A 22,754-nucleotide genomic window follows, 5' to 3' on the forward strand; every position below is an offset into this window, starting at 1 on the left:
TCAGAAGATACAGTCAATCCACTTGTTGGTAATATTTTTTTCCAGATTGGATGAGCAAGATCACCGCATGGATCAGTTTGCCTTGGTGTTACAAACGCTCCTGAATCGCATGGCTCACCTGGAATCCCCCGCAGTGGCTGCTCCGGTACAACCTGAGTCGCAGGCCGTCCCTGCTGCTGCGCCAGTCTCTGTGCAGGCACCCGCCTAGAGTATTACCTCTATAAGAGGTATGTCTGGTACTGCTCTGCTTCCCCAGTGATTTGGGGGCGATCCAGTTCAATGCAGAGGGTTTCTCAATCAGGTTGAGATATACTTCGAAATGCTGCCCCAGGCGTTTCCCACGGACAGAAGCAAAGTAGGTTTTGTGATATCTTTGCTTTCTGAGAGAGCCTTGGCCTGGGCTAACCCTCTATGGGAGACACAAAAACCTGTTGTCTTGAGTTACTCTCAGTTTGTGGCCTCCTTTAAAAGGGTTCCCGCACGCTCCGCTTCTGCTGCCAAGTGCCTCATGTCCATCAAACAGAGTACGAGAACTGTTGCCGACTACGCCATTGAATTCCGTACTCTGGCAGCAGAGGTTGCTTGGAACAATGAGGCCCTCGTGGCTGCTTTTTCTCATGGTCTTGTCAGAAACCATGAAACAGACAGAGACAGAAGTACAATAAAATCACACTTGTTTATTAATAAAAATAAAAAGGTAAGTAGTCAAGCATAGCCAGAGTCCAGTAGCCAGATCGGGTAGTCAGCCACTCCAAAGTTCATTAACCAGATCGGGCAATCAGCCAGGCCAGAAGTCAGGGATCCAATTAGAGCAACCGCAAGCAGGAGAAGAAGTCAGGGGGGATGTCAGCAAGCCAGTCTTGAAACAAACAGCAGGAGATGGTTCCTTGTGATGTGACCAACGTGAAGGCAAAGCAAAAGTGAGATGGAAGGCTTTAAATAGGCAGGTCAGACGAGCATCATCGGGAACAGCTGGTAACTGTGGAAAGAGAAGAGAGCTGGCAATTAGCCGACAGCTGAGCGGCCAGCCCAGAGGAGGAAGGGCTAAGCCAGCCCTGACAGGTCTCTCAGATTCCATCAAGGATGAGATAGCAGCCCGAGATATACCCACTGAGCTGGAGAGCTTGATCTCGTTTGCCATCCTCATTGACTCCAGACTCAGAGAAAGACTTTCTATTAAGGAGCGCTTGTGGAAGCCTCCTGTACGTTTGCCTCCGAGCTTTGTAGTCCCACCCATGCCTCCCTCACCTCCCATGCCTCCTGGCACCGAGTTGGTCAGTGAAGATGAACGCATGCACCTGGGCTTCACGCGTCTCTCTGCGGATGAGAGAGCCTTTAGGAGGAGGGAGAGATTGTGCCTTTATTGTGGCCAGGCAGGTCACTTTTTGAAGTCTTGTCCTACCCGTTCAGGGAACGCTGAACCTTGAGGTCCTGTCATGGACAGACCTTAGGTGGCGTTGTTTCGTCCCCAGTTATTCAGAAGGATAAGCCCCTGGTTTTGGTCACCCTTTCTTGGGCTGAGTCATCCATCGAGATACAGGCTCTAATCAACTCTGGGGCTGCAGGCCTGTTCATTGATGCTGCATTTGTTTCGCAGCACCCGATTCCGCTGCAGCTGCGTGACACTCCACTTGCCATTGAGGCTCTTGACGGGAGACCTTTACAGCCTGCCCATGTGACTCATGAGATGGTTCCATTGTCCATGGCCGTGGGGGCGCTTCACCATGAGATAATCCAATTCCAAGTTATTTCCTCACCCAGATTTCCACTGGTTATTGGTTATCCTTGGTTAAAGAGGCACAACCCCTCTTTTGATTGGCTCCGTGCTGAGGTTCTCTCCTGGTCACCACAATGCAGTGAGACATGTTTTCTGAAGGTATCCAAGGTCCTGTGCACCGCTTCACTCCCCTCCCTGCCGGAGGAGTATCGTGATTTTGGCGATGTCTTTGATAAAGTTCAAGCCAGTAGTTTGCCTCCACACCGGCCTTATGATTGCGCAATTGACCTTCAATCTGGTGTCATACCTCCTCGTGGCCGGGTTTACCCTGTGTCGGTCTTGGAGGATAAGGCCATGGAGGAGTATGTTGCTGACGCACTTTCTCGAGGTTTCATCCGCAAGTCCTCGTCTCCTGCTGGTGCTGGTTTCTTCTTTGTGAAAAAGAAGAGCGGTGAACTGAGACCTTGTATAGATTATAGGGGTCTCAATCGTGTCACGATTAAGAATGCCTACCCGATTCCATTGATTACAGAGTTATTTGACTGCCTCAAGGGAGCAACGGTTTTCACAAAGCTTGACCTGAGAGGGGCATACAATCTCGTGCGCATTAAGGAGGGCGACAATTGGAAAACTGCGTTTAATACCAGAACAGGCCATTATGAATACCTGGTAATGCCTTTTGGCCTTTTGTAACGCCATGGCAGTTTTCCAGGAATTTATTAACGATGTCCTCTGAGATTTGTTGCAATTGTGTGTGGTGGTTTATCTCGATGATATCCTCATATTTTTCCAGTCCCTGGAGAGCCACCACACAGATGTCTGTCATGTACTTCAGAAACTAAGAGAGAACAATCTCTATTGTAAACTGGAGAAGTGCGAGTTCCATCTTGAACAGGTTACATTCCTGTCATTTCCACTGGTGGTTTTTCGATGGACCAAGGGAAACTGTCGGCAGTCCTACAGTGGCCTCGACCCGTGGGTTTACGTCCTCTGCAGCGTTTCCTGGGCTTTGCCAACTACTATCGGAAGTTTATTTGTAACTTCTGGTCTCTGGTCAAGCCTCTGACTGATATGACCAGAAAGGAGTTGGTCTCCGGAGTCCATTAAGGCCTTTGAGACTCTCAAAGCTGCCTTTGTTTCTGCTCCTCTGTTGGCACATCCTGATCCTATGTTGCCTTTTATCCTAGAAGTTGATGCTTCTGAGACTGGAGTTGGCGCCCTTCTTTCTCAACGTCCTAACTCTGAGAGCGCTATGCATCCGTGTGGCTACTTTTCCAAGAAATTGTCATCTGCTGAGTGCAATTATGAGATTGGTGACAGAGAGCTGTTGGCGATCATTTTAGCCCTGAAAGAATGGAGACATCTCCTTGAAGGTACCACTGTGCCCTTTCTTATTCTTACTGACCATAAGAATCTTACATTCTTGTCTGAGGCTAAGCGATTCTCTCCCAGAAGGGCGCGATGGGCTCTTTTCTTGTCGAGCTTTAATTACATTGTCTCATTCTTACCCAGTACTAAGAATGTAAGGGCTGATGCCTTGTCATGACAATTTTCCTCCACTTCCAAGTCGGAGTCGGTTCCGGTTCCTATGATTCCTCCTGATCGTACCTTGGCTACGGTTCGCACCAGTCTTTCTTCTCCTTTGGGTGACAAAATTCTTGGTGCTCAGGTCCATGCTCCTCTTGATAAACCTTGTGACCGCTGCTTTGTCCCAGAGAGTCTCCGTACTGCAGTGCTCCAGACTTACCATTCTCCCAAGGCAGCTGGCCATCCTGGGAAGAATCAACTCATTTGGGCCATCTCCCAACAATTCTGGTGGCCTAGTCTATGGCCTGATGTTACTGCCTTTGTAGCTGCCTGTCCTGTGTATGCTCAGAGTAAGACTCCACGACACCTGCCAGTGGGCCTCCTACAACCCATACCCAATGGAGAGAGGCCCTGGACTCACCCATCTATGGATTTCATTGTGGAATTGCCCAACTCCCAAGGCAACACTGTTATCCTTATGGTGGTTGACCGGTTCTGAAAGATGTGTCATTGTATTCCACTTAAGAAGTTGCCCACCTGTAAGGAACTGGCTTCCATTTTTGCTCGGAAGATCATTCGCTTACATAGGCTACCCAAGGTGATTGTCTCGGATAGGGGCAGTCAGTTTGTCTCCCGGTTCTGGCGAGCCTTTTGTGCACAGTTGGGAATCCAGCTTGCATTCTCTTCTGTGTATCACCCGCAGTCTAATGGGGCCACAGAACGAGCCAATCAGTCCTTGGAGCAATTCCTACGTTGCTATATTTCTGACCATTACCTTGGGCCGAGTTAGCTCACAACAGTGCCTTGAATTCCGCCTCCCGATTGTCTCCATTTATGGCGAATTATGGTTTCTAACCTTCCATGTTGCCTGACTCGTTTGTTCCGCAGAGTATTCCTGCGTTAGAAGAGCATCTCTGTGGTCATCGTTCCACTTGGGTACAAGTCCAGGAGGCTTTGCGTCATGCTAATGATAGGTACAGACTCTTTGCTGACCGCTGACGCCTGCCTGCCCCTTCCTACCAGGTTGGGGACAGGGTCTGGCTGTCATCTCGCAACCTCCGGCTTCGTGTTCCCTCACTGAAGTTTGCACCTCGGTTTATTGGGCCTTTCCGTATCCTTCGCAGGATTAACCCAGTAGCTTACGCGTTGGACTTCCTCCTAGTATGCGCATCTCAAATGTGTTTCATGTCTCCTTATTGAAACCATTGGTCTGTAACCGATTTACCACCTCTGTGCCACGTCCTCACCCTATTCAGGTTGAGAACCATGAGGAGTATGAGGTACAATCCATTGTTGACTCCCATAGGTTCCGTGGGTGCATACAGTACCTGGTGCATTGGAAGGGGTACGGTCCGGAGGAACGCTCCTGGGTTTCATCCTCTGACATACATGCCCTTGTCCTCCTCCGCGAGTTCCATAGACGGTTTCCCCTCAAGCCCGGTGGCCCTCCGAGGGAGAGGGGTCATTGCGGGGGGGTACTGTCAGGGCTGGCTTAGCCCTTCCTCCTCTGGGATGGCCGCTCAGCTGTCGGCTAATTGCCAGCTCTCTTCTCTTTCCACAGTTACCAGCTGTTCCCGATGATGCCTGTCTGACCTGCCTATTTAGAGCCTTCCAGCTCACTTTTTCCTTTGCCTTCGCGTTGGTCACATCACAAAGAACCATATCCTGCTGTTTGTTTCAAGACTGGCTTGCTGACATCCCTCCTGGCTTCTTATCCTGCTTGCGGTTGCTCTCCTTGGATCCCTGACTTCTGGCCTGGCTGATTATCCAATCTGGTTAATGAACTTTGGACTGGCTGACTACCCGATCTGGCTACTGGACTCTGGCTATGCTTGACTACGCTTTTTTCTATTTACCTTTTTATTTTTATTAATAAACAAGTGTGATTTGATTGTACTTCTGTCTCAGTCTGTTTCATGGTTTCTGACAGTTATGTGTAGAGGGGGTGTCTGGCGGGCAGGGCGCACCTGAGGTCCACTTAAAGCACATCCCTGTTAACAGCATGCTTCTCTCTCTCTTCTCCCTCTTGTTTGTTAAGCCCTTCCAGCTTGGATCACCAAACTTTGGCCCGTGATGAGAGAGACCTTGCCAGGCCGCAAAGTCAGCTCTCTTTATCTAGCTCCAGATGCCATGGATCTTCATCTTCATCTAACATTAGGGGAGTATTTCCGATTCCTCCTCCAGACACCGCTCCCACCTTCATGACAGCTGCTTCTCTAGTTGACGCAGCAGTTATGAGACTGACAAAGCATGTCACTCTTCCCTTAGAGGATGTCGTGTCTTTCAATGACACTTTCCAGGGAAGGATCAATAGAGACTGAAAAAGGATCTACACAATGGTGGGAATGGCCTTCAAACCTGCCTTGGACACGGCTGCCATGAAAATTTGGACAGAAAATGTTGATACAGTATTCATTATCCTCCTGCTGGCCTGGACTATGCTCTCTTCCATAACGACCAAGCGATCATTATGGCTGTGTCCCTGGCTCGCTCATCCGGTCTCCAAGCAAGCTTGGTGTGGGATCCCCTTTGAGGGGTCCTCAATATTTGACAACAAGCTGGATAGTGCCATAGCCGGGTGGGAAGTCGGGGTTCCTACCCCAAGACAAATGCCTTTTTGGCCAGAAGAGGCCCCAGTCAAGAAGACAGAGCACAGAATGGGCAAGGGATACGCGTTTCTGTAGACCAGGTCAGGACTTCAGGAGCAACTGGAAAAGGGGACAGACATCCTTCCAGAGGTCTGCCAAGAACTTAACTTCTGGCGGACGTGAGCCCTCCAAGTCCTTTTGAGATTGGGCCCGCTCAAGCATGTCAGGTGGGGGCGCACTTGATCCACTTTCGATGTGTTTGGGCAGCCTCAATCTCGGATTACTGGACCATCAAGACAGTCTCCTTGGGACATGTATGGTCCTTCACAAGTACGCCTCTTCTCAGATTCGTCCCCACTCTGTTACCTCACTCAGAGGATAAGAAGCAGGTGCTGCTGACCTACGTGCATTTGCTGGTGGTTCAGAGGGCCGCAGTGCCCATCAACAAGGGTGAAGAATTTCAGGGAATGTGCTCACCTCTCTTTCTGGTTCTGAAAAAAACGGCTCATGGCACCTTTATGGCACCCGGTGGTAGATCTCACGTATCTGAACAAGTTCGTCAAGAATGAAATGTTCAAAATGGAGACCCCGTCTACAATTCAACAAGCTGCCCAGCCGGGTGACTGGCTAGTCTCCATAGATGCATACTTTCACGTACCCGTTGCCAGAGGAGTTCCACAAATACCTTTATGGTTGGGCAAGAGCATCTTCAATTCACCTGTCTTCTTTTCAGACTCTCAACCTCACCTCGGGTATTTTTGAAATTCTTCTGCCCGTGGTAGCCCTCAAAATGAGAGGCATACGCCTACATCAGTATTTTGATGATACAAGACAGAGAGCAGCTGTTACTTTACAGGGCGCAAGTAATTTCTACTCTTCTGAAGTTTGGCTGGTTACTGAACCTAGAAAAAAGTAGTATCTAGAACCAACACAGCGCCTAGCCTAGTTCGACACAGTCCAGAACACTATTTCCCTGCCTCTGGAGAAGATCTTGGTTGTACGGGACAGAGTTTGCCTGGCCCTAGCTTCCTCATGCCTGAGAGCTTCACAATGCCTCAGAATCATAGGCACAATGGTCTCTTTGGTCTCCATGGTCAAACGGGCACTTTGGCGGTTGCGCCCCTTCCAGAAAGGGTTTTTCCTGCAGTGGGACCCAGACAGGAGAAATCAGGGCATTTTCATAACCTCAGGCATGAGGGACAGCCTCTTCTGGTGGCTGCAAAGCGTGAACTTGCTCAGATGCGATTCCATCACCCCCATTTCCTGGGTCACTATATTACGATGCCAGCAATAAATACAGGATGGGAGGCCCACTGTGGGTCAGAGATTGCTCAGGGCAGATAGGATACCCATCTCTACACTCCAGTGTTGAATATCTTGGAACTTCGGGCTTATCTGATAAAGGGAGAGTCCATGCTATTGAGAATGGACAACACCACAGCGGTCTCCTATGTGAAGAGACAGGGTGGGACTCAGAGTCTTCCCCTGCTTCAGGAAGTGGAGCCGATCATGACATTGGCCCAGAAGATTTCTTGTCCCATACCCAGCTGGACTACAATGAATGATCCCTCCATGTGGAGACAATCAGGTGGATTCTGTCCCTTGGAGTCGATCCCGAAGTCACCCTGTTTGCATCCCCCTGCAACTTCAAACTCGGGAATTATTACACTCAGGGCTGTTGCGTCCAAGCCTTCGGGGTACATACACTAATGGAGCAGTGGGGCTTCAGCAGAGCATATGCCTTGCCTCCAATCCCAGTCATCCTCAGATTCTTGCAGAGGCTCAGCAGAAGCCGTTGAGATGGCAATAGCACCATACTGGCCGAACAGGCCATGGTTTCCTTTGCTAACACAACTCAGCTTTCGGGACCCAATTCTGCATCCATGCCCGGCACGTCTGGAGCTCATGGTCTGACTCTTGAGAGGGAGAGACTGGAAGCCCTCGGCTGTGCATCAGGGGTCAGCTCCACCCTCATGCGTTTGAGAAGAGCTAGCACAAATTTGTGGGGTTCACATCCTCCATGAGAAGATCATTCAGGAACCCAGGGGTGCAAGAAATCCTGGAATTCCTACAGTCAGGCTTAGATCTGTCTCTGTTTGTTGGCTCCCTTAGGGTCCAAGTGTCAGCCCTATCAGCCTTCTCAGGAGTTTTGTGGGCCAGTCACACTCTTGTCTGGCAATTCTTTAGGGGGGCAGCAGGCCCCAGAGAAAACCAAGATTGCCCAAATGGGATCTTCCCCTTGTCTTCAACTAGCTGTCAGAGCTCGGAGCCGATGGAGTCAGCTTGACATCTATTAAGAATCTCTCTGTCAATTCCACTTTTCTTGTGGCCATCACATCGGCCAAGAGAGTTTCAGAGATTGGGGTCTTCGGCCACAAAGAACCGTTTCTAACCTTCTTTTCAGTAGTATTCACACCCATGCTTGACTCAAATCCCAAAGTCATATAGGTCTTCCACGAAAACCTGAGATCATTCTTCCTACCATCAAGGCACCAGAAGCCACTGAGGCTCATCCGCTAGATGTGGGTGAGACACTAAAGGACTACCTTCAAACTACGGCCTCTTTTAGATGGTCAGATTACCTCTTTATCCTTTTTTCCTGGAAAAACAGGGGAAAACACGCCTCGTCTAGAACAATCGCTTCTTGGATTGTCCAGGCCATCCAACAGGCATATAGGGCCAAGAGCTTGACTCCTCCGGAGGCGGTGACAGCACATCTGACTAGAGGCGGCTCGACATGTGGCTCCAGATGTTACCTGCAGGGTGGCCTTGGGGGCCTCTATCAACACTTTAATGGCGCATTATTGTGTAGAACCTGCATCCTTATTCTCTGTTAATTTTGTTTTAAGAATCCTGTCAGTTGACTGGGTAAATTAAAACCTTATTTTGTTCAGCAATCCTGCCCCCTGGTTTATGGCTAGTTATTTCCCACATGTAGGCTGCCATGGAGTCTGTCAGAAAACTGGAAAATTTCCTATCAAATACTTACTGTAATTTTCCTTTCCTGATGAACTCCGTGGCAGATGGCGCTCCCACCCATTGGCCAATAGTTGGCTAGTTACGGAACGTAGTCTGTGGCCTTGAGCCGAAATTTATGTTAGTGGGGTCCTATAGCATTGGAGAGGAGGTGAGGTAAACCCACATGAAGGCTGCCATGGAGTCCATCAAGAAAGGAAAAGTACGGTATTTCATAGGAAATTTTCAGTTTTTTATAATTTTTTTGAGACAGAGCTATCTTTTAGTGGTATTTAATCACCACTAGGTTTTTCATTTTTTTCTAAACAAATGAAAAAAAGACCAAAAAAAAAAAGTTTTTCTTAGTTTCTGTTACAAAATGTTGTAAATACGTAAGTAATTTTTCTCCTTCACTGATGTGCACTGATGAGGCTACACTGATGGGCATTGATAGGCTGCACTGATGAGGAGGCACTAATATGCAGCACTAATAGGCAGTATTGATATGCAGCACTGATACACTGGACTGATATGCAGCACTGATGGGCAGCCTTTATGGGCACTGATCGGCGCTACTGATGGGTGGCACCGAAAGGCATCACAGATGGTCACTGATAGACGGGACTGATATGCAGAACTGATGGGCAAAATCATGACATTCCCAGTTAGGCGGTCGGCAACTGGCTAGGGAAAGATAGCCACAAACCCAGAAGTGGCAAAACATACATCGCCCAAAATGATAGTTGGGCGCTGGATACAGATTTTTACACATCAAAATGTGAACAAAGTAATTATTTAACCCCTTCCCACTTCCTGGCCCTTTATGAGGTTCTAAATGCCAGGAGGCGAAGGGAGGAATTCCGATTATGTGACCGCTGTGATTTGCAGTCACAGCGGTCACATGATTGGAAAGCTCCGGATCGCAAATATGCATCGGGAGCTTTCCAGTACCTGCCGGTTACTGTGCTGAGAGCAGGAAGGGAGCACGTTCTCAGCGAATTAATGTGTTTAAAAAGGCCTGCATATATGCAGCCTCGCGACGTTAAAGTGGTTCCCCCTGCAAAGCAATATCATAATGTGTTAGTATGCACCACATGCTAGCACTTTATGAAAGACTAAAATAAAGCCCTCCAGTGGCTCGCTGTCACCGCTGACAGGGCTTCAATCTTCACCCGGTCTGCTTTCTGGATTTGCGGACTCTGGCTGTCTGACTGGCCGAGCTGCAATGACGTTACTCCCAAGCATGCACAGGGTAGTCTCAGCTGCAGCACACAGCTCTGAAGGAACAGCATGGGCTGCTGCTAGCTAGAAAATCTACTAAAACGTGCATATATTATATATATATATATATATATATATATATATATGTGTATATATATATATATATATATATATATATATATATATATATGTATATATATATATATATATATATATATATATGTATATATATATATATATATATATATATATGTATATATATATATATATATATATACATATATATATATATATATATATATATATATATATATATATATATATATATGTATATATATATATATATATATATATATATATATATGTATATATATATATATATATATACATATATATATATATATATATATATATATATATATAGGCACTATATATATATATATATAGGCACTAAATCCACCCATTACATCACTAAGAGTGGACTTCTCTAAAAGAGGACAATCAGACTGTTAGTACAGCAGCTCCAATCTGAGCTGTTTGTTTCTTTTTTTTTTTTTTTGTCATTTAGCCCACTGGGTTGAATGAAAAAATAAACTAGCAGTGTGTACTAGGCTTTATGCTTCGTGGCTTTCAAAGTACATTGTCAAACAAAGAGCTTGGCAGCCAAAATAGAGGTCGTTGCTTAGCAACCCTTGTAAACAACACTGACCTGTCTGCCATTACTAGTGCAAGATGTTAGTGAGGAAATGTGATTAAAATCTCACTTCTATGTTTTAACTGGAGATTAGGAGTTGATCTTTTCTGCAGGTAAACAGGTAATGGATACTTTTTATCTTTCAATTTGGAGAGTACATCATAACATAGTTTTATTATATACATTTATAGAGTGATCAGTGTAATATTTGTCTGATCAGAATTGTCTCAGTTTGAACTGTTTTCTGAGGTCTATAGCTTATATAATAATTCAGACAGCTAGATCATAAAATGTATGATTTATTAACTGAATTATTGATAAGAGCATAAAAAAAAATGTGTAATGGTAGCCATACATGCTTTGATGAATGATCAATTTATTTTCCTATTGAACTTTCTCCATAGGAATAATTGATCTATGGACAACAATAACCTATTTGATCATTATGCCACACGCAGGGAAGTGGATTTCGATCAATAGTTGAAAGATAGATACCGATGCTGAGACCCTAAAATTGGTTTAGGCATACAATTGTAAGTATTGGATTACTTCTGTTTTCACCATGCGATCTCATAATATGATTGATCTCAGCATTGCCAAGTGATGCAAACTTTCTTCTGTGGCCAATCGATTCAGTTTGAATGAATCTGATCTAAATCAAGCCCTAATAGACCCAAAGAGAAGTTATATCTAATAGATTTTTTGCCAATTCAATCATTTTGATTGTAATTGATTGGGTAATAAAATTGAAGCATGTATGGCCTTCCTCAATAATAACATTTTTTAATTTATATACATGAAAATGTATGCCTAATACAATTGTCATCGGTGTTATCTCCTTTAGGCTTCATTCACATGGACACTTGGAAGCGCAGACAGATTCTGGTGTAACGATCCCAGAGTTTTCCTGCAGCTGGAGAGCCATAGGTGATACGTGCAGCCGCCCATAGAGGTAGGTGGCTGTACATTCTTATACTTTTGTAAATGCTAATACTTTTATTCGCATATGATGTACTTCCCAAAGGAGAAGATTGAGTGGCTGTAAACTGCACCTGTAGCTCCCCAGCCACAGAAATATGCTGGCATACTTACACGAGACCCTGCCGGTGTCTCCAACCAACCGTGTAAATGAAGCCTGCCTAATGCATTGAACAGAATTGATTGTGAGTTATTCATTTTTGTTATGTTTACCCTAAGGCACATCTAAACCCAAGAACAGAAATCTAATATATTGCAGCTTACTGGTCCTTAGATATGGTGGGTTTCAGTAGTTTTCACCCGGTGATCCTACCAATAACACACTGCCTGTCCTAGAGTAACAACGCTCCCTGTACCTTATCTATAGAGGAGTAGAGTTGTAGAGTTGTCATCTTAGGCTGCTCTCTTGATTTGGACTTTAGACTTTAAGGAGGTAGCTCATACAAAAAAAATGTACCCCCGGGAAATCCATACCAGACCCTTTTTTTGAGCATGCAACCTGGCTGGCCAGGGAAGAGGAGGGGCAAGCATGCGCCCCCCCTCTGAACCGTAGTAGGTTACATGCCCCCAATGGGGGGGTACCTTGTTTATGAGGACAAGGGCCTCATCCCCAAAACCTCATGACCCCTTTTTGGAAAGTAGATAGTCCAAGGTATTTAGTAAGAGCCTATTTTAAGTTATTTTGCTAAGATACTAAAATACTTCATGTTGTCTGAAGTAACTGATCAATACAAACTATTATTATCAGCTATGTATTAATTTGTCTAGTCCCTATAGATTAGTTAGTCTATTAATACTGAGCACATGCTATTGATAATATTACAATATCACAAAGTTAGCTATGAAACCAAATACACGGTTTAAGATCAATCAAATCTCATTTATTTCCCAAGGAAATAAGAAAGCTTACATAAGGTATCCATAGAAATTACAAGAGTACATAGCATACAATCAGAATACAATACAAGCAATACTTAGCAGGTCCTCGTGGCTGTCCTCATGGTGGAGTGAGAGGTAGCTCTCTTTGATGATTTCCTTTTTGATAAACGCACCTCAGCCACACCACATCCCATTGCCCACCCCCCTTTGCCTGTGGACGAATAAGTGTCTCTGGGGCATCTCCTCCCCCAGGCTAAATATCTCTGACCGTCCTGCCATAATTGGCCTCTGGGGGGCAGTGTTTGCCCATGAATTGCAACTGCTCAGACTGGGTTCACATCTTGTGATTCGATCTCGGAAGCCCTTCCCGCTCATTAGGCCCACCTTTTGTCCTCACAGACAGACCGAAGCCATCATTGTCCTAAATCTATTTGAAGCTTTGTGCACACCAGGTGGCCTGAAGTGACTTCCTTTTGCTATGCCGATTCTATTTGGTGCTACATTCCTCTATACCTTTAAACGTGTGGGACTGCAAGTATCAACACGGCTGAGCTTGGTTGTACAAACAGATGTGTAGAACATTAGATATATAACATTAATTCATGTTCAATTCCAACATATTCCGCATTGCGCCTAAAAGGCGCATACCACCCTTCTTCAGACACGGCTCCTATTGAAGAGTCCATAACTGTCTTAACGTGTGTGGCTCCCCAACATGTGCTTCCGAACCAGTACCTGTGGCATAGTCCTTAGCTTGTGTAACGTGTGGTGGTTTTTAGCATGCGCTCAAGAGACATCTCCCATGGAACAGTCCACAATGGTCTTACCGCATTGTGCTTCCCAACACGTGCCGCTTTGCTACTGAGTGACACATCACCATCCTTCTTCAGTGACAGCTTCTCTGTCACCCTTCTGTATCTTTGGTATCTTCTCCTTTCCGGTATCCTCAGGACGGGATGCAGTACAGGCAAGGGATGACCATTCACCAGCATACATTCAGAGCAACACGTGATCCAGCTCTCAACTACCGAGTTTCAATGAGGGCCTTTCTTGCCCATATTACTAGCCTACAATACACATAGATCACACTATACCATAACATAAATCCACTTATTACCATAATATATACATACAAGTGTGTCCCCTCCCATTATGCACCCTGCTCCCAACCTCCTATAATCTTTTACTGCAAATATGGGTCGGGCTTCGGCAAACTTGCTCACGGCGGTGTTGCAGGGCTCTGACTTGGCAGCAAAGTCTCTAACTCGTACACAGAGACCTTACCGTCAAATCGTCCCTCAACTAGCATAGACAAATGGGAGACCCTTCTATATAAATATAGAGTTTAACCATACATACAAATCTACAACAACGAAAAAAACCCACACAATTTCACCCCGGTGCCTGGATTTCAGAGATCATGCCCAGGGTATACCATGCACCTCTATCTATGGTTAGGTTCAATGAACCCTCTAGTTCCATGACTAAGGCTACACCGGTATTCTTTAGGACAAAGAAACAATCTCGCTTATGTCCCAAATAATAATCGGGTGCTTCCTTCCCAGCACGGATCTCTCCATCCAGAACACAGAGAGAAATAACTTCCCAACATTATTCGTTCATCCTCATGTATTGATCTGGCCTACAAAGGACATCATGGTCATGCTTCCGACAGAGGGAAATATCAACTGCCTCCAGCTTCCATCTTCTCTGATCACATGTGGGTGCTTTAGCCTCAAATTCAACAAGATAGAATCCCCAGTCAGTAAGCCCATTGATGCCACCAAATATACAGACCGAGTCTGCACTTCTGTATATGGGAACATACAGCATAACACCTTTCACAATTCAAATTAGTACAGCTCATCCAGGCATTCAGCCACTACTTTGGATTAGTTTAAGTGACGTGTTTTGGCAAAAATCTTACTGAGCGGTGATGCTAACTCATCAGGCCACTGCCCCTCATATAGAGACGGTACAATCAGCTTGATGTTGGCTGATATCTCCACCTGCCACGGCGTGTACGCCAGAGCCAATGACAAATTTCTGTCCTGTACCATCACACTCTCTACCAACCTCTCAACATGGTTGACAAAATCCGGAGCCACTCTAACCTGGGGGTTTCTGTGACTTTGTTTAATGTTATCAAGGACGCCACCAATCTCTCTGGGTAACAAAGTCACGCTCCTTCTCTGAAGCTATGGCTGTGAGTTTGTTCCTCAGGAGGCCGATGTCCCCTCCATTAACAACACCCATCCCAGCTATTACCCCCCCCCCCCCCAATATAGTGCTGAATACATCCCTCCTCTTTCGGGTTACTCCTCAGAAATAAGCATCCTGCATGGACCTAATTCTGTGTTCGCACATCTCTGGGAGTAAGTCACTGGTACAATGACCGCACTTGATTCAGTGTATACTCAGCACATATAGGGTGATTTATATGGTTTTTATCAACCACCGTGAGATGTTGCAGTGCCATGTGGTGAATGCATCTGGTACCCTGGTAGCCAGCGTTTGTTCCCTTTATTTTAACAGAGCATGCTCCTGTGTGTATTTACTGGCATTATCTGTGCAGGGTTTCGACCTCTCAGGTGAGACACCAACCAGGCGTATCTTCCCCATGTCCAGTTCTGGTGTCCCACATGTCCAGTAACCGAAAGCTTCTCTCTAGGACCGCTAGGATTGAGACACCACCCCTACGAGGAAGTTTCCACCCCATTGATGTGTCACCTGGCACATTTTAGTCTGGCCAACAGATACCTTATTACGCCTAAGCGCCAACCTGCCTCCTGGGTACCTGCACCTTATTAACTCTGTTACATCAATACATGTCATACATTAAAACCTTTCTTCTTTCAATTCCTCCTTCCAACAAAAAACACATATTTTACATTTTCATGTTCTGACGGTTTGGTTGTGTCATAATTCTTCCCCAACCTCCAACCCATTGCACATGTATTAATAACATGTTTGCATTCATCAGGAGAGACTCCGGCAAAAATATTTCACAAGTTCTCTTGCTAGGCACAGTCTTTCAGATTCAGCATTAGCACCAAATTGTCCATAAGAAAAAAACAAGTATTAATCTGAATCTTTCAGTTTTTTTTGTTTTTTTTCTTCTCTCCTGATGTTTATCAGAACAAATTTGTGGTGTGGTGTGGCACAGACAAACTGCCAACCAGATGATCATCTGTCATCCATGTTCCAGAAACCTCACCAATCTCGCTCCACCAGGATTCTGGAAGTGAAAAACAAGAGCAGCATCGAATTCTTATCCATAACATCTGCTTGTTTACCATGTTTACCTATAGTTCACTCCTTGGAACCCAGGATCTTAGCATTCCTGGCTTCTGCAACTCTGACCAAACTATCCAAACAACCATGACCTCTTTAGGCTGAACCCACTCTAAAATGGATCCCCATGGTATGATCAAAAATGTTTAAAAACGAACGTCAGTGTTGCTTCTCAAAAACTTCAAATTTTACAAGCTAAAAAGACAATGTATTTCTGTATCTTTACGCTGTATGCACTACCCCCTTTCAGGTGGACAGAGCCTAAAACTTTTGGAACTCTGTTCCATCTGAATGAAAATAAAAACAAAGAAAACACAAAACTCCCGCGGCTAGAATGGCTTCCAGCTGCTAACTGAGGGCATTGTCAATTACCCCCCTTTCAGGTGGACTAAACATACTAATTTTTCCACCTGAACAAAAATAAAAATAAAATAGATGACTAAACAAATATCACAAAAAAAAACACTGTATACATTTTTTTAAAATCTGGCCATTATCACACAAACAACATGACAAGACAAACACCATAAACACTGACAAACACTCAACTTTTAGTTAACAACATCCATGGACTTTTCTCCTGAGAAGAGTGCTCATTCCGATCTGAAATACAATTAGTTAATGGGAAAAATAAACAAAAAACAAAAAAAAAAAAAGCATATGTATCTCATCAAAACATTGTAGCTTCATTTATAACTCTTTAGTACTATTTATTTTTCATTGTTTGCAAACAATTACTAATTAATGAGCTCATGGTACCATGTGATAATCAAATATGCATTTGCAATAACCTAACCCCTGTTCTGCTATATTTTCCCACTGTTGTTCTCACTTTGACAGACCTGCAAACAAACGCAAATATTAGTATCCAAACCAGTTTAACTTCTTCCCTGGTCTCTGGAAAAGGAACACACAGACAGTGATTACACACAATTCTTATATTAAGCAGCAGTATAGGATATTACTCAGGAAAAGTCTACAAAAATTGAAAATAAGAGAAGAGTAAAGAAACACAAAAAACAATACTCATAACAGAAACATCTTTTAACCACAGAAAAAAACACAATACCAATTCAGAGGTTTATACTTGAAAATATAAAAAAATATATATATCAAGGTTCTCTATCATATTCTGAACCTGAAACTCACATCAAACCTTTTTCATAGCAGGGAAACATTGACCAGAATATTCTTACCATGCCTGTAGCTCACTAAGTTCTGCTAACATTGTTTTCCCCAGCGCTATATTTGAATAACCATGCGGCTACCTCCATTTTGACTTTATGCAACTGTCCTACATATTGCTTTTCAGTTTGTAGACTCCGCATTTGGATCTTACACAGGAAATGGGTTTGATTACTATGGGTCCCATGCTTTGGATGGTTACCCCACCTGGCTGAATAACACACATAACTCCTTGGGGTCGTTTTCGGGTATGATCTCCTTTTGATATCATTATTCGCTGCCCAACAATATTTTGGGATGTGACCCCCCCCCCCTTTACACAAAAAACATTTTAGCTCTGGTTTTCCTGCATAGGCCCTTCTTTGAGCATAGGGCGCTGGAAACGCACATTGCTGGATAATATTACTGCGATTGGAATGAACAGACTTTACACTTTCATCGTCTGAGGAGTCATCAGAAGTTTTCATTGTTTCAACTCCTGAATCAATTTCAAGTGCAGTTATCGCACCTTTCTTTGCCTCTTCCACATCGATTCCCATCACAGTAATATTTGCAGTAATAATAGCATACGGGTTTTCTTCATGTTCCCCTTCTATCTTTTCCGTATACTGAGCATGCGCGGAGGGTATCTCCACCATTGCACATTTGGCTATTGCATGCTTGGAGGATAACTCCATTATGTCTGCTTGTGCACCCTGTAATTCCTCCTTAAGCAGTGTGATAAACTGCAAATTCTCCTCCTTCCTTTTATTCAAAGAGGCAATGCAACTTTCTCTTAATTTCCACGTTTGTTCTAATTCATCTAATCTTTGTTGCAATACACATTTCTCAGTCACTAATTGTTTAATCCGATTTCGAGCATCTGCATCAGCCTTTTCAATCCCCATTAATATATTTCTTACTTGTTCCATTTCTTGTTTTCTTTCAGCAAACCATTCTAATTCTTTTTGTTCCGCAATTTCTTTCATTCTGATTAGCATGCATAAGGCATTGGCTATTCTCTGTTTCCTGCCTTTTTTGACTTATTACTTATGAGATCGTTATGTGTATTACATTGTCTCAAAAGTTCACTAAATTGTTGTGTTAGATCACTCTCTTGTGTAGATTGAGATCTAATACCACCATGCTTGCTAATGAAACCTTCAATGGCTTCCATTGATATGCTAATTAGACTACCCACACTAAAGTTTCTCAACCAGTTGATTAGACAATAGACACAGATGAACAGATAGATAACACCCACAAAGACACAGATAAAGCTGTTTAAAAGCTAGCTTTCACCTGTAGTCCCACCACCAAACAAGAAAAACAAAAAAAAAAAAAAAAACAGATGCAAACCGTTTAAACCTACAGTGACTTGTGGTTCTACAGCATACAAGACACAATGCACATTCTAAGACACAAGTCACACTCTTAATCAATGCCTTAGGTTGCAGGCCATATTGATCTTCTATTGGAACAGAGCTATTTCACTCTCACGTGGGTAGAAATAAAAACCTATATTTCCCCCACTTTTTTTTTTTTCCTCAAAGATGTATGGTAATTCCTGTCAATCTCTAACCAACACTTTGCCTTAGCAATACACTAGACGAACAGATACAAAGCACACACAAAGACACAGATAAAGCTGTTTAGAAGCTAGCTTTCACCTGTAGTCCCACAACAAACCCAAAAACACAAAAGAAAAAACAAATACAAATCCGTTTAACCACAAATTTCTTCAGGAGAACACACTCTTAATCAATGCTCTCCTCTCCAATTGCAGGCCACATGGAACTTCTATTGGAACAGAGAGCTATTTCACACTCACGTGGAGATTTCCACTTTTTCCTCAAAGTTGTATGGTTATCCTGTCAATCTGCGGTTATATCACATAACCAGGGATGATCGATCTCTAACTCGCAGTGAGCCAACTTGCCCTCTGGTTACAGGCCTAAAGCACAATACAACATTAACGTACATACATATATCAGCCACAGTTCTCACCAGGTTCTACGCGTCCGTTTCACCGGTGAAATATCTCACAGAATTTTCATGCTCATCCAAGCGTGGTTTCAGAATTCGCGAGCCAGCGCCAATCTTGTCCACGCTAGAGATGATTTTCAGGTCTGGGTGTCTTTGAGGATTCGTGCTTACAGGGACTCAGAAACAAAAATACATTAGGTTTTTGTGGATTCTGTGTAAAAATACCTTCTACACGCCTTTCTGGGGTGCCAAATGAAGTAACTCATCAACACAAACTATTATTATCAGCTATGCATTAATTTGTCTAGTCCCTATAGATTAGTTAGTCTATTAATACTCTGAGCACATGCTATCGTTAATATTACAATATCACAAAGTTAGCTATGAAACCAAATACACGGTCTAAGATCAATCAAATCTCATTTATTTCCCAAGGAAATAAGAAAGCTTACATAAGGTATCCATAGAAATTACAAGAGTACATAGCATACGATCAGAATATAATACAAGCAATACTTAGCAGGTCCTCGTGGCTGTCCTCATGGTGGAGTGAGAGGCAGCTCCAACATAAACCGCTTTGCGCCTAAAAGGCGCATACCACCCTTCTTCAGACACGGCTCCTATTGAAGAGCCCATAACTGTCTTAACGTGTGTGGCTCCCCAACATGTGCTTCCGAACCAGTACCTGTGGCATAGTCCTTAGCTTGTGTAACGTGTAGTGGTTTTCAGCATGCTCTCCAGAGACATCTCCCATGGAACAGTCCACAATGGTCTTACCGTGTTGTGCTTCTCAACACGTGCCGCTTTGCTACTGAGTGACACACCACCATCCTTCTTCAGCATCATTTTAACAAGTTAAATCTCATAGCATAGCAATCACATAGCAATGGCATACTTACAATTATACCCCAAAAATACATTCTGCTATGCCTCCCGCATTTGGGGATACCACATGTGGCAGGTTTTTTCCCAGCCTTGCCATATAGAGAGGCTCAAAAGCCAAAAAAGCATCTTTGGGCTTTCTAAAGGCATGAATTCCACATCTAATCTCCAGACTACCTATGCCATTTTTGGAGGCGTAGGAGCACCAGGATAGTAAACATTTTTTTTGCTTCAAATTTTGGAAAATGTAGAAGGAAAATGAAAATTAGGGCCACAGATTCTGTTGCAAATTTGGATAAAACCTTGTGAGCTGCTATATAATACCCAAAAAGCTGCCGGCCATTCCCACACTTCCAAAATATGTGAAAATACAAAATGATACAAGATAAGTGCAGCGCTATACCAAAAATCAAATGTGCATATACAAAATTATATCCAATGTGCATATACAAAAATTGAATATACTGTATATATAAAAAAAATGCGCTGGCGGCAGGCTCCCGACCTGGTCCTGAGCTCCGTGACCATGGCCGCGGGACCAGTGGACACAATCGCCGCTGGTGTCCCGCGATCGGGTCACAGAGCTGAATAAGAAGGAGAGGTCTGTGTAAACAAACCTCTTCCCGTGCTTCCTACTGTGGCTGTCACCGATCGTTTGTTTCCTTTTATAGGGAAAGACGATCAGTGACGTCACATGCCAGGCCACGCCCCCCACAATAAAAAACACATAACGTCATACATAACACCTACACTGCCCTCTAGCGGTTAACTCCTTCACTGCCAGTGTAATTTACACAGGAATCAGTGCATTTAAATAGCACCGATTGCTGTATAAATGACATTGGTCCCACAAATGTGTCAAAAATGTCCGATGTGTCCGCCATAATGTCGCAGTCACAATAAAAATCGCTGATCGCCACCATTACTAGTAAAAAAAAAAAATATTAATAAAAATGCTATAAAACTATCCCCTATTTTGTAAACGCTATAATTTTTGCGCAAACCAATCAATAATCGCTAATTGTGATTTTTTTTTACCAAAAATATGTAGAAGAATACGCATTGGCCTAAACTGAGGAAAAAAATGTTTTTTTTTATATTTTTGGGGATATTTATTATAGCAAAAAGAAAAAAAGTATAGCATTTTTTAAACAATTGTTGCTCTATTTTTGCGCAAAAAATAAAAACCGCAGAGGTGATCAAATACCACCAAAAGAAAGCTCTATTTGTGGGAAAAAAAGGACACCAATTTTGTTTGGGAGCCACGTTGCACGACTGCGCAATTGTCAGTTAAAGTGACTCTGTGCCGAATCGCAAAAAGGGGCTTGGTTCTTTGGCTGCAAATTGGTCTGGGGCTTAAGTGGATATGCATTAAAACTAGCAATAAAGTGCAACATACTTCTTATTGCACACGGTGTCCTTATAAATTCCAATCAGTCGTGCAAAAGAGAACGATCATGCAAAAAAAAAAAAAACAATCCATGAGCTGTGATATCACTGGATAAATTAAGGTAAATATTTTCACTGTTATCCACCTCTGTGCACATATATATATATATATATATATATATATATATATATATATATCCTCTTGTCACCATCACCAGTTGTACCCTCACCTTACAGGCTTAGTATCTACGCCTTTAGATTACAATCAATCTTCTGCTTGGCCTCTTTATATTTTCCTCCTTCGTATGGCTTATCTACTTATTCAGGCATCTCATATCACAAGGTATACTCCATCCTTATTAATTTACCATTGGCCTCCACTCACATCGCCCACATGCAAGGTAATTAAGCTTACAATAGTGCTTTACCGTTTTAAAAGCTTTCCACGCACTCCAGCCGGCCTGTTGCCCAAACTTTTCTCTGCTGCCATTAGCAACGCAGCCAAAGTCAGATCCTTGCCTGCAGCCTGTGATTGGTCAGCGAAGGACCAGTAATGGACTAAGCAGGTCATCTCACTGCTCTCTCCTCCAGTCTGAAAGTTTCTGGCTTTCCAGTTTGGCGGTCTAACATCTGAGTTCCAACCTTACCATCATCAGTATGATTTCCTGGATCCATCCCTGGAGTTCCCCTGGATTTTTGATTCGGCTATCCTTGCCTTGTTGACTCATTGTTACTGACATTCGAGTCCACCTGTTCCGGTAAGAGTATACATATCTTACCCTGGGTGGAGGACACACTATCTCTGAAGTTTTACATGCTTGCTGAGGCCTCTGTATCCCACGTCTGAACAACCATTTTCTGTGGGGGAATTTTATATGTTTTCCACAAGAATTTTTCACCATTGGGACTTCCTTATTTGTGTTTTCACTAATTTTTCATATGCTGTGTTGTACTTATTTTTGGGACTAATATTCACTATTTAGTTCTGATCACTTTTATACATTATTTGGTCACATTATTTAATGTCTATGGTTTAGTGCTACATTTATACCATCCTTTGCTTTTGAATTTTGGTGATATTTCCATGTAGCAGCTGTTTATCTTTCATCACTATCTTGAGTTAGCGCAGTAACATCCCCCACTTTATATTTTCACTGCTTGTGTGATTGGCTCACTGATTTCCCCAGAAGTATTCACTAAGATACAAGCCAACTGTAAAGCCGCGTACACACGAGCGGACTTTTCAACGTCCAAAGTCCGACGGACTGAGTCCGTCAGACTATTCGATCGTGTGTGGGCTGCAACGGACTTTTGACTCGCCAAAGTCCGAAGGACTTTAGAATATGGAACATGCTTCAAATTTTCCCGACGGAACTCCGCCGGACCCGGGTCCCTTCGAAAACTCCGCTCGTGTGTGTGCTATTCCGACGGACTAAAACCGACGCTAGGGCAGCTATTGGCTACTGGCTATGAACTTCCG

At 43.7% G+C, this 22,754-nt stretch overlaps 1 protein-coding gene across 1 annotated transcript in view; it reads left to right on the plus strand.

The window, feature by feature from the left end:
* The first annotated feature begins 10,705 nt into the window (after window positions 1–10,705).
* Window positions 10,706–22,754, plus strand: part of HEATR4 (HEAT repeat containing 4) — a 59,270-nt gene continuing 47,221 nt past the window's right edge. Inside the window, exons 1-3 of the mRNA XM_077464474.1 lie at window positions 10,706–10,823; window positions 11,107–11,235; window positions 11,547–11,654. The gene's annotated coding sequence lies outside the window, so the exon portion shown is untranslated. The remainder of the gene's footprint in view (window positions 10,824–11,106; window positions 11,236–11,546; window positions 11,655–22,754) is intronic.

This window comes from Lithobates pipiens, unplaced genomic scaffold (assembly GCF_037356315.1).
Source record: "Lithobates pipiens isolate NorthernLeopardFrog02 unplaced genomic scaffold, aLitPip1_a1.2 Scaffold_30, whole genome shotgun sequence".
In the NCBI taxonomy this organism is placed as follows: domain Eukaryota; kingdom Metazoa; phylum Chordata; class Amphibia; order Anura; family Ranidae; genus Lithobates; species Lithobates pipiens.